Raw genomic sequence first — 14,245 nt, forward strand, 5'->3', positions numbered from 1 at the left:
GATTGACCCTCTTAATAATAATATATACGCATATATTTCTTCTTTGTATCTTGTAACAGATTTTGACTTAAAGTCTATTTCTTCTAATATTAGGATAACTACACCAGCTCTCTTTTGGTTGCCATTCACATGGAATGTTTCCCATCTTTTCACTTTAAATCTATTTGTGTAATTGGTCTAAGGTGGTCTATTATAAACAACTTATAATTGGATCATGGTTTTCTAAATCTATTATGCCAAATTCTGTCGTTTGATTGGAACACTTAATCCATTACATTCTAAGTAATTACTAATAAGTCAGGACTTACTTCAGCCATTATGTTCATTGTTTTCATGTACATCTTATACCATTTTTCTCCTTAATCCTCCTTTGCTGCATTAGTTAATCTTATGTGGTGAAACTGTTTGATCTCTCCGTCATTTACTTTTCTTACATATTTTTAGATATTTTATTTGTGGTTATCATGGGGTTTATATTTAAAATACTAAATCTATAGCAATCTAGTTTGAACAGATATTGACTTAATTTCAGTAGCATACACAATCTCTGATCTTATACTTCTCCTTCCCTCCTTTAAGTTTGTATTGTCACAGATTACGTCTTTATATTTTGTTTATCCAGCAACTTAGAAATAAAAATTTCATGTATTTGTATTTTAGATTATGCATGACTAAAGAATCTGATCATGAAAGCGGAATTTCTTTTTTCCACATGAATTTTAAATGACAAACATAAATTTTTAAAGAATACTTTGAAAATACAGAAAAGCTTATAGAAGAAAATAACATAACCAAATAATCCGATTTTATATTTACAATCAGACTCCTATAGATTTTATATCTAACCAGTGTTAATATAAATGCATATGTGTGTCTTTATCTAATATGCATATATGTGTGCTTATGTTTTTCATAAAATTGTACAGCTATTGTATTTATAATGTAGTTTTATGAACCACATGATTTTATGTTTATACAACTAATTTAAAATTGTTTTTGAGAAAACAATAGTTTTGTTATTCATATATTTGTTTAGATTTTCTTATAAAAATCCTCTTTCACTATTTTACAACATAATTACTTTGGTCTACTTAAGATGATATGCCTAAATTTGTTTATAAATTGTTCATAAAAATATCAAAAATAGAGCAATCTTCAAAATTATGCCACATATACAGGACAAGAAACAGATGAAGAAGAGCTGGAAAAAATCCAATCAGTTAAAAACGGGCTATTCTAAAAGTCTAGAATAAGTTGAATCAAGTGTCAAAGAAGAGCTTTAACACAAAGTCAACCAACAATAAAACCCTAAGTAAGAGAGAGAAACTGACATTCAAAAACTCAACAAGATAACCCAATGCATAGGCATCAGCAAAAAATTGCAAGCCATACTAAGAAGCAGGAAGATATGGCCCAAGGGAGCAATTTAAAATTTGAAGGAGATTTTGGAATAACTAATCAAAGGTGTTAAAAAAAAATCTCCTAAAACAATTCATGGAGATGAAGGAAAACTGGTTAAAGAGATAAAAGATATTTAGAAGACACTGGGTGAATATCAAGAAGAATTAGAAAGTATAAAAAGAAACAAAACAAATTATGGGAATGAAAAGCACAATAAAAGAGATGAAAATACACTAGAGACATACAACAGCAGGTTTGACAAGGCAGGAATAAAAATCAGTGAACTAAAAGACAAGACAATCAAAATCTTACAGGTGGAAGAAAGAGAAAAGAATGGGGAAAAATGAGCAGGTTCTCATGGAATTGAAGGACAGCATGAAATGCACAAACATATATGTCATGGGTGTCCCAGAAGGAGAAGAAAATGGAAAAAGGAAAGGCTGTTTGAAGAAATAATGGATGAAAATTTACCAACTTTTATGAAATACATAATATATATATTCAAGAAGTGCAACAAACTCCAAACAGAACAAATCCTAATACACTTACTCTGGACACATACTAATCAGAATGTCAAATGCCAGAATCCTGAAAACAGCAAGATAGAAAAGATTCAACATGTACAAGTGAACCATAATAAGACTAAGTGCCAATTGCCCATCAGGAGCCGTGGAGATAATAAGGTAATGGTATGATATATCTAAGGTACTGAAAGAGAAAAAACTGCCAGCCAAGAATTCTTTATTCAGAAAAACTGTCCTTCAGAATGAGGGGGAATTTAAAATATTTACAGGTAAACAGACATTGAGAGTGTTTGTCAATAGGGCACTTGCCCTACAAGAAATACTGAAAGGAGTTCTGCAAACTGAAAGGAAAAGACAGGAGAGAGAGGCTAAGAGTAGAGTGTAGAAATGAAAATTAACAGTAAAGTTACCTAAAAGGGTAAAAGGAGAGAAAAAATAAGATCAGTAACTATCTGGAGAAAATTACAATGAGAGCACAGCATATCAAAACATATAGGATGCAGCAATGACAGTGCTGAGAGGTAAATTTATAGCCTTAATTGCCTATATTAAAAAGGAAGAAAGTTGATATCAAAGACATAACTGCACACCTGCAGGAACTGTAAAAAAAGGAAAAGAAAAACAGCAAACTAAACCCAAAGTAAGAAGCAAGGAAAGAAATAACAAAGATTTGAGCAGAAATAAATGAAATTGAGACTAAAAAATATAAAGAGAATAGAAAAATAAAAAACTTTGTTCTTTGTGATGATTAATAAAATCGAAAAACTCTTTGCTAAACCGACAAAGAAAAAAATGAAAGTAGATACAAATAAATAAAATCAGAAATGATAAGGGTACTATTATTAGTGACCCCACAGAAATAAAAAGGATCATAAGAGGATGCTATGAACAATTGTATGATAACAAATTAGGCAATTTAGATGAAGTGGACAAATTCTTAAAACACATGAATTACCTACACTGTCTCTGGAAGAAACAGAAGGTCTTAAGACACCATTTTAAGTAAAGAGATTGAATCAGTCATCAAAAATTTCCAAGTAAAGGAAAGGCCAGGACCAGATGGCTTCATAGGTGAATTATACCAATCATTCTAATGAATCCCTATTATGCTCAAACTCCTCAAAAAAATGGAAGGGAAGGGAGCTCTACATAAATCATTCTATGAGGCCAACATCACACGAATTCCAAAGCCAGATACAGATACTGTAAGAAAATAAAATTAGAGACTAATTTCTCTAGTGAATTCAGATATGGTAATCCTCACCAAATACTTACAAATTGGACCCAATAGCACATTAAAAGAATCATACAACATGATCAAGTGTGTTTGATCCCAGGTATGCCAGCGTTATTCAACACAAGAAAATCAATTAATGTAATGTACCTCATTAACAAATAGAAGGGGAAAAAATACATGATCATCTCAATTGATATGGAAAAGGTACCTGACTAAAATCCAGCATCCTTTCTTAATAAAAACATTTCAAAAGAGAGGAATAGAAGAAAACTTCCTCAACATGACAAATAGCATTTATGCAAAACCCACAGCTAACATCATACTCCATGGTGAGAGACTGAAATCTTTCCTTCTAAGATCTGGAATAAGACAAGTATGCCCACTGTCACCAGTGCTATTTAACATTGTGCTGAAGATTCTAGCAAGAGCAATTATGCAAGAAAAGAAATAAAACGCATCCAAATTTGGAAGGAAAAAGTAAAATTTTCACTATTTGCAGATGACATGAACCTATATTTAGAAAGTCCTGAAAAAATCTACAACAAAGTTACTAAAGATAACTAATGAGTTCAGTAAAGTGAGAGGATACAAGATCAACACACAAAAATCAGTAGCTGGTAAAGAACTGCTATATGATCTGGCAATCCCATTATTAGGGAAATACTCAAAAGAACTGAAAGGGACACAAACAAGCATTTGCACACAGATGTTCATATCGACATTATTAACAATTGCTAAAAGATGGAAACAATCCCAAATGCTCATCAACAGATGAGTTGTAGTATATACAGTTTGTTTATAATGGAATATTATTCAGCTGTAGGAAAGAATGAAGTCTGGATGCATACAAAGCATAGATGAACCTTGAGGACATTATGTTGCACAAAATAAGCCAGATGCAAAAGGACACATATTGTATGGTCTTACTAACACGAGCTAATGATGATGAGAGCCATCTGGGAATTAAAATTTAGAATTTAGGTTACCAGGAGATATAAAGAAGGTAGAGAATGGGCAGATGACGCCTAAGGTGTACAGAATTTTTAATAAGTTTTATCACAAATGTTTGGAAATGGATAAAGGTGATGGTAGCACATACTGTAAGTATAATTAACAGTGTGCATACGGTTAAAAGGGGAAGTCTAGGGTTGTGTATGTCACTAGAAGGAATGCTAGAGGATAAAATATGGTACTGCATAACATAGAAAAATCTGTTGAGAATGATGACTGTAGTTAATTGTGCAAATATAAGAAATTTCTTACATGAACTAGAACAAATGTGTGTCTCTATTACAGGGTGTTAATAATGGGGTGGTATGTGGGAAAATACAATTAATTCAAATTAAGGAGTATAGTTAACAGTAACAGTGCAATATTCTTTCATCAATTGTAGCAAAGGTACAGTACCAAAGCTATGCGTCAGTACTAGCGGGGTATAAGTGATACGGAATTTTTTTTCTGAAGAAATGACAATGTTCTCAAATTGATTGTGATGGCAAATGTACAACTCTCTGATTATACTAAGGGTCATTGATTGTGCACCTTGGATGGATTGTGTGGTATATGAATAAAACTGTTAAAAAAGAAAAAAGTGGTAAAGTGGCAAAATCGTTGTTCTCATATACTTATACCCAATAAGATGCTTATTGATCAAAATTCAAGAATAAAGTTCTAGCTTTCCTTTGAGCCAGTTTCCAGATCCACAATAGCAAGATATGGTGGGCAATTAGCTGAAAAAGAATTGGAGCTGCAGAACTGTGGGCAAATAGCTTCATTTGCTGCATTTCAATTTTCTTATCTGTAAACCAGGGCATCTAACACACATCAATAAATTGAAGTGAAAATTAAATAAGGATGCACTTATTATTAGTCTGGCAATAAAAAGCTGTATAATGCCAGGTAGTGGGTAGGAAGTTTGGACATTGCAATTCTGATGGAATGTAGACTGATGCAGCCATTCTGGGAAGTCATCTGGCATTTACTAGTCAAATTAAATATATGCCTATCCTAAATACCCACAATTCTGTTCGTGAGGATTTATCCCAAAGAAATTCTCACATGGGTCCATGAGACACAGCCTGTTGCCTATTCCTGGGTCCCCAAAATGCATTCTGTTCTTAGGAACAGATGTGTCTGCTGGCCTCTGGGGAAATAAAAACACATTCCCCTAGTAAATAAGGGAACAGCAGGCACATTCTTTCCCCTTTTGTCCTGAAAATATGTAAATATTTACTGGAGACAACCTGCCTCTGGTGGAAGTGTTTTATGCCAGCCTGTTCACACCATGGTGCTATATCTGTCCCTGGAGGGGGTGGTGGTGGAGCAAGGGTCTTCTCCTAAGCCATCCACACATAGAAGAGGAATGATGTGCATAGACTATCTCCATATTAGCGGGGGATTGAGATCCACTGCCTATGGGGAACCAATGCCCACCAGTGAAGCTGACCTTGCTCTGTCTCTTCTCGATGTGAGTAAAACGTTGTTCCATCTAATGATGGGTGAGTTGTGCTTGTGCTGGTGGCACCACGATCTGCAAACTATGTTCCTGGTGGCAGGCCTTGTTCTGCTCTTGCCTCCCTCCAAGTGGTGAGACTCCACCACTAGAGGTGATAAGAGGTGGGTCTCTCTGACTGATAAGGGGTATGTATTTTTTCTCACAGAATGTACACACTATGGATGAAAATTATAAAAGTGTGGCAAGAACCATAAATATCACCACCTGGGTTTGTAGCTGTAAGGATTGTGCAAGCCCACGTAACATCAGAAATTTCTTTTAGTTTTACATTCTAATTGCTTAACATAACAAGATACCTATTATTTTTATTAAGCTTTAAAGACAGGATGCTTATATGTTTCTGAGGCAGGCACTTTGTAAATACTTTAGAGTGAAGTACATTTAATTTGTTGTTAACTTTCACAAACTCCTCTAAAAGGTTAAAGTGCTAGTCCCTCAAATAAATAAAAAAATTTTTCCAGAGCACCCACTGCTAAGCTTTACAGATATGAAGATATTTAATGCAGAGTCCCTGACCTCAAGAAGCCCATATAGCCAGAGAAAACATTTTAGAAAAAATATAAAACACAGATCAAATGAGAATTGCAGATCTTAACTCAATGATATGGTATCTTTTATCTGGACTGCAGCTCTCTAATTAAATCTTTCAGGCACTTTAACTCCAGGGAAAACCAGTTGATGATTCAAAGTCAGTCATTGAATGTGATTTAAAAATCAATAAAAGTGAAAGACACCTGGGTGTGCTGTCCTTTGAAAGGAAGTGGGAGCACTTTCATGCCTTGTTTTCAGAAAATCGATTTTAGTTAGCAGCTACCAGGATGATGTGACCAGAGAGTGCTTTTGTCCAGGAGGGACAGGCCATGGCTCTTATTCCTGTTCTGCATACATTGCAACCAGTTAACCCCATTGCACTTGAATGCAATTGTAGTAGCTACCAAAATGCTTGCTGGTACAGGAGAAAGTAAAAGGCATTTATTCCTGGAGAGCTGAGGTTAACCAAAAATGTTAGAATTTGTTGTATTAAATATTTAAATATGCATGGAAGTATTGCTACAGTCCACAAAGAATTGAGGATAGGGATAAAAAGGAAATATATATGTAATAAATGAAATCGTGAACAGAAAATATATAGCCAAAGAGAACCAAAAAAAGATCAATATCACATGAGAATGGTTCCACTTGGAAAAGATGGCATATGCTTTAGACAAGTCACTTCTTATTGTAAACACTGTCATTTGCTCCTCAGCCCATACAAAATATAATGCAAACTCTTTAGAATTGCACTAAAAGTCCCCTTTGAATAGGCTCCAACTTAACCTTTCTAGCCACAACCATGTAACTGCTATTCAAGCAACCCATTCTCCAGATAAATTGGCTGATGTACTGATTTCCTTAACCTTTTAGTTTTCCTCTGTGTCTGTAACCATACTCTCCTCTCTGACCCCAAACCTAGCAGTCATTAAACTCCAGCTTAACTGCTACCTCCCAAAGTCTTTTTATCAATTACCCCATTAAAATTAATTTCTCAATTCTTTCTGATTATTTATTTTACTGTTTACTACATGTTGCCTTTTGCATATGTGGCTTATCAGCAACAAATGGCAGAGAGGTAAGCTCGTTAGAAATCAACAGTGTGATATGAAATAAAGGAACACTATTAGAAGCAGAGTTATCTAGGACTATAAGGTGAGAAAGCCACTCTATTCGGCAAACTAAATCTACTAAGAATCTGAAAATAGAACAAAAAACATAGACAAATCATTTTTTTAATTAATAAAAAAAAAAAAAAAAACATAGACAAATCAGAGAGTAAGAGATGGAAATCTCCTTTCATAAGAAGTCAAGAGTAACCCCATGCTTTTGGATTAAGACCATTGTCAGGGATTGAATCATGTACCCAATAAAAGGTGTGTTAAATCCATGTTCCTGTGGGTGTGAACCCATTATAAATAGGACCTTTTTGAAGATGTTAGTTTTATTTAAGTTGTGGCTAGCTGACTCAGGATGCATCTTAATCCCATTGCTAGAAGCCTTATAGAGAAGATCACAAACAGAAAGCCACAGGTAGAAGCCAGAAGTCAATGAAACCAGGAGGAGAAAGGAGAAGGCATTTCTATGTGCACTGCTGTGTGACAGAAAAGCAAAGGACCAAGGAAGAGTCAGCTCCAGAACACCAGATTTCAAGTAGAAAGTATAGACTTGTTGATGCCTCAGTTTTGGACTTCTAGCCTCCAAATCAGTAGCCAAAAAATTCTCATTGTCCAAGCCAACCCATTGTATGGCATTTGTTTTAGCAACTGAGAAACTAGGACACATATCATTTCCAACAACTCCCTCATAATTTCATCTCTTGACCACTAACTTTTCTTTCCTCCTAACTTTTCTCTCCCTTAATACTCCATCTAAAACATTCATTGACCCCTCTCGGACCAGCAATACATTGATCCTGTAGCCTATTTGTTATGCACCACTTCACTTAAATCCTCAGATCATTCTTTATTCAGGTTACATTCAACAGTCAGTTACTAGAATCACTTAATTGTGCACACGCAGCTCTTTTGCCCCTTTCTAGCGGCACTACTTGTGCTCATTTGGCTAAACCACAATTATAATTTCCTGTTAATTCCAGCTCTTTCCCTACTACTCAGCATCATGAAGCTCAACGTAGCTGGACAAAGACACACATCCACATTCATGTACACTACTCTTATTTTTATATGCAATATCAGTAACTTCAAGCAAGATGAGTAATCCTATCATATTTCCCTAATCTGTAAATCTTCCCAACTTTCTAGGTGACTTTATTACAAGTTCTCTTCTCTCCTCAAATGACCAACACTTCCTCCACCAACCTCACTCTCAGTTTGATGAACTTACTTCCTAATTCAGAGAAAAAAACAGAAGCAATCCAAAAATAAATCCTTGTTAACTCTATCTTCACTCATATAAACTCTTTCGTCTTTTGTTATTATGAAAGAATTGTCAGCCTTCGTAAGATCAATAATACCTCTTGTCCACCAAATGCTGTCTTCTCCTAGTCAAAAATATCACTCTACTAACTTTTCTCTCTTTCTTCTGCATCATCAAACTTTCTCACTAGTAAATCATACCCATCAACATATGAACATGCTGTTATTTTTCCCCATCTTATAAACAAAATGCATCTCTTGAGTCCTCTTCCTCTCCAGTTACTGCTTTAATTCTTAACTACCATTTTAACTGTAAAAGTCCTCAAATATGTTGTTTATATGTTTTCTTTCATTTTTCTCTCTGTTTTATTTTGAACCCAATCTCACTTAGATTTCTTCACTGAAGTTTGAAAACATTTCTGCTAATTCTTTGACATTCCTCCCATGAATAGGTAGAGTTTAATTCCCCTCCCTTTGAATATGGGTGACTTTAGTGGCTCGATTCCAAGGAGGAAATTGCTGTGGCAGTACAAATTCCAAGGCTGTACATAAAAAGTGAGAAGGCTTCCACCTGGTTCTCTTTCTTGGGCTGCTCATTCTTGGAACCCAGCCACCAGGCAGTGAAGAAGCCCAGGCCACATTGAAACATCATTTGTAGATGTTTCCTGAGAGCCTTAGTTGACATCCCACTGGATGATGAGCATTCTTCAGCAGAGCCTAGTGAAATCTGAGAACTGTAAGAAATAATAATCAATTGATTTTTGTTGTTTTGAGCTTTAACATTTTGGGGTGATTTGTTGTACAGCAATAGATAATTGGGACACTTTTTTATCATGGTCATTAATGACTTCACCATTGTAAATTTACTGGTCTGTTTTCATCCTCATGTTACTTGGCTTACCAGCAGCATTTGACACAATTGCTCTCTCTTCTTCTTGAAACATTTCCATTGGCTTTCAGGCCAATGCCTTTTTCTGATTATCTTTCAACGTCTCTGGCTACTCTTCAGTTTCATCTGCTATTCAGAATAGGATCATTGAAGTATAATAAGAAGCAGTGTGAAGGAAATCATTCAAGGAAAAAGATATGAACCAAAAGAAAATAAAACATAAAAAAGAAAAGACTATACCAAGAACAGAAGAGAATTTTGGGGGCAGTGTTTGATTTAATTTTGTTTTTGTTATTCATTGATATCCATCACAATATATAATCACCATACTATTATATCTAGCCCATTCCAAAGGAAGGACATTATAGAAAGATAAACAGAGTTACATTTGTTTCTGTAATAATGAGCTATAAAATTGTATTAAAATACACTTTTTCATAGTTCCAAAAGGATGGATTATGAGAAAAATTGTTTTCTGGTTAGAACATAACCTGTCCTGACAGTGAAACGCATTGATTTTTCTATTCTCACATATTTAAGTTTTAAAGACCTTTTCTTTATGATTTAAGGATCACTATACACATTGTTCTATTTATATTAAGATCTCTAAGATGAAATGAAATGTAAATATGGACCTTAATCATGAGAAATAAACATAAAATTGGATTTACAGATGATACAGCCACAATGCAGCCCTTGTTAATAATTTGAAAATTCTTGTGAAATATATTTCTGTAAGTATGAATAAGTATGAGACTTGTGCAGTTACACTTGGTCTGATGCTCAGAAGAGCCCTGAACTTGATTTACTGCTCTGCTATTACTGTCTTGAAATTCCTAATACTTTTTGAACAAAGGGAAACTATGTTTCCACTTTGCAATTGTTCTTTCAAATTATGTAGCAAGTCCTGAATGCACTTAAACAAAAAACAGCATGTGTGTGCATACACATGTATGTGCACTGCAAAATATTCATACATTAATTTTAAGCTAAAATTTTCATTCAGCAATATTGTAACAGAGTTTAAGTTAAGTAATAGCAATACCAAGAATATTGATAACATTTTTTAATGACTCTATACAATTTCAATCATTGGCTAGATTATAATTATCTGGTAAAGCCTACACTGTTACATGTTTAAATACTCTGAATTTTCTCAATTTTCAACAACATTATCATAACCTTCAGTATTGATAGATCTATGAGGACTAAAAAATAAAATTTGGAGGCAAAAAATGATATGCAGTTTAATTGTTGAAGGTGCTCTTTAAATAACATCAACAACTGTATACAGAATTGAGGATCAAAAAGAATGCACAATATTTAGAAACAAAATATTGTCACTACTGAACAGCAACAATATGTTTCAAAGAAAGTCCACAGCCAGAATTCTCCAAGGAGTTCAATAAAGTAAAAGGCACACAACTGTAAACTTAAGTATTTGTGGAGACCATGTGATCTCTTTTGACTAAGGAGAAACATAAATACTGAGAAATAAAATGTTATACACATTTGAGTATGCATAGACTAGTGGTGTGGAAATGACACCTCTGTTTGTGAAATTTTGCCTTGGTCTTCAGACTTATCATTGACTTTGTATGTTAATTGGAGCCACTACTTCAAATGCCTTAGTTTAAAAACATATTAAAAATAAATAAATTTTAAAACATCATGAAAAGTAACCTTTTGAAAAGTATCAGGAATAAAATAAGTGACAGATGAAAAACTGGAAAAATATGAAAATTATGTGACATACCATATTTAGATGATTTGGGTTGCAAGTGATAGAAAATGAAACTCACACCAACATAAAATATTTTCTTAAAATTCTATTTTTTCAGTTAGGGTAGACTTCCAGCATGGTTAAACCAGAGATCCGGGTCTAATTGAGATTCTCCTGATTCCATACTCTCTCAAATGTTGGCTTCATGCTCAAGCTGGCTTCCTTCACATTCCTAAGAGGGTTGTGACTGAAACACAAGGCTTTATTATTCTTGCTCATTTCAAGGGGAGAAAATGTTCTACTTTCATAACCATCACATAAATGCCCTCAGCTTTTTTCTGATAACATCACTCATAAACTCAATCATTCTGTTCAGGGTTATTTCCATGACCTGATTCCTTCAAGCTTGGGCTAGTATCTATCCCTATGGAAAATAGAGTGTAATAACCCCCATTAACTAAGTTTAGTCTTTCTCCATGGGAGTCCTAATGGCTACCCCTGAATCAACCACTGATTAGTTTAGGCCCAAAGTAGGTTCCCAGGGCTTGAACTCATCAAAATGAAATGGAGGATAGGATTATCCTGTTTAGTTTAGACCAATCAGAGTCTACTCTTAGAGCTGGGAATGAGGTCAATCCAGTCCAAACCACTGGATTGCTATACAATAGGGAACAGTTAAATTAACGCTGCATAGGAATCTACAATATTTATTATCTAGACAAAATGCCAAAACCTTATAATAAATACTTACTATCATAAGTAAGGAGAAGGCAAACACAAAAAATGAGAAATAGCAAAGGACATGAACAAGATATTCATAAAAGAAGAAATACAAGTGATCAATCAATAAAGATATTACTTCATTAGCAAAGAAATTGGTATTTCCATCTATTCTCGGTCAGATTATGAATTGATCAAAACTTTTCTGAAGGGTAACTGGAAATGTATATAAAAAGTCTTTAGAAGAACATAATTTTTCTTAGCAATTTCACATCTAGGCATATAATCTGAAAGCATGACAGGTTTACAGCACATGTACTCCCAAAGAAGCAGTGTTTCCTTGGGTCTCAGTGCTTTTGAAGATTTTCCTCACTTTCATCTGGAAAATGCTTTCCCACCCTTTTGCCTGGTTATTTGTGTTTCATACTTTAGGATTCATTTCAGGAGGCTTTACTCATAGATAACCTCCCCTCACCCCTCCCCAAGTCCTTGATTTCAGACTGAGACAGAAGCCTTTCCTCTTTACTTCTGTACTGTAAACCAATTCATCACATATATGGAAAACTAAATTTAATATTATGCTTCTCTTTTTCCTGCCCTGCTCTATTCCTAGTAGCTCATCTCTTTCTCCTTTCCCCTTCACTCATCTGGTTCCACTTGCACCAGTCTCTTTGCTTTTATGGAAAGGGACAGACATGAAAGAAACTTAGGGCCAACGATCTGACTCTTTCCTCTCCCTGGAATTTATTCCCCAAAATATCCACAGATCAGTCCCTCCCTTCTTTCAATCTTTGCTTAAATGTCCTGGTCTTAATAAGGCCTTTGCTTACCAACCTCTGAAAAACAAACACAGAAACTTACCCATATCTCAGCACCGTTAACTTTCTCTCCACACTGTATAATTTACTGTTTTGTCACTAATGTTTACTCTGCCTTCCTTGACTAGAATGTAAGCCCCATTAGGGCAGGGGCTTTATCGCTTTGGTTCTTGATATGCCCCATGAAACCACACATATTCTGCATCTTAGTGCTTGACTAAAATTTGGTTAAGCCAACTCAATGGGTAAGTTATGGGTAATTTCTAACACTTGGTCATTACCATTCTGACAACCTTTTCTGAATTCTCACTTCCCCTCCCCTGACAAATTGGTATTATTTCTCAGTGCTCTCCAAGAATGATTTTTTTTTTAATAGTATTTTAGAAAGTCAAAAGCTTCTGGATAGACAAGCTTCCAGTGTAACCAATCTTCAGCTTCTCAGACTTCTTTGCTCCCTGATTAAACCTCAGTGAAATTCCAATCCTTCCCCCCCTGTCATGGATATGTTTACCAAGAGGTATTTATGCCTCTATCTTTGAATAACAGCATAATCTTTACTGATCATTTTGATTAGAATCTTCCAAACTGTTTTTTCGGAAATAATCCCAAGTCCCTATGTAGACACTGGCACTGAAACTGCAGGTGAAATATTAATTAGTTCCCAACAAGGAGATGAGCTAATTGTGTCCCGCATCCTTATCTGAAGGTTCAGATATTCCTTTTCCAGAAGGACTGATTGGGATGACTGCAGCCACAGTCCTCGCAGAAATGGCACTTGATAAATCACTCTTTTTTTTTTTTCTTTTTGCCTAGGTAGGCCACATATTCCTGAGAAAAACTGAATATTTCTCAAGATACGGAGTAAGAAATACCTGGATAAAACAGTGCTGCTCGCTGGTTTTGAACATAGTCTCTGACTCTACTTGTCTACGTATTTCAGTACCAATTGGCATTCTCCTTCATCTACGTCGTTACAGTCCTGCCTGAATCTTTTCTCTCTTGTTTCTGACTGAAGTTGTGTCGCTACCTGTATTCAATTGACATAAGGTTTCTCAGTGCCCAGACCCATGGTCGTTTCCTGGTTCTGTGAGAACTACGTTACCCAGAAGGGTCTGCACCATGAGTAAAAGCAACTCTAGGCCAATAAAGAACCAGAAGAGGGGCGTGTGCGAGCATGATAGGTCACTATCGGGCGAGATTTCCGGCTTTACCCGCCCGGCGGTTATTTTGTCTGTCCTTAGGTTGGGCTACCCAATCAAAGGCTCCCGTCACTGTGTCACGCTAGAGTTGATAGGGTAGGGAAAACGCGAGAGGAGATGGTATTGCCATTGCAGGAAGGCGAGTTTTAGGTTCGGGGTTGTCCATACCCAGAGAGACACCATCTTCAGGACCTGGCTGAGGGTGATAGAACCCAAGTCTTCGCCCTTGACGCCCATTGTTCCCAGGGCCTCACCCCAGCTCTGACCCTCTAGAGCCCAGGTTGAAGTGAGGGGTGCCTGCTCATTTCAC

The sequence above is a fragment of the Tamandua tetradactyla genome, chromosome X, assembly GCF_023851605.1.
Source record: "Tamandua tetradactyla isolate mTamTet1 chromosome X, mTamTet1.pri, whole genome shotgun sequence".
Taxonomy (NCBI): Eukaryota; Metazoa; Chordata; class Mammalia; order Pilosa; family Myrmecophagidae; genus Tamandua; species Tamandua tetradactyla.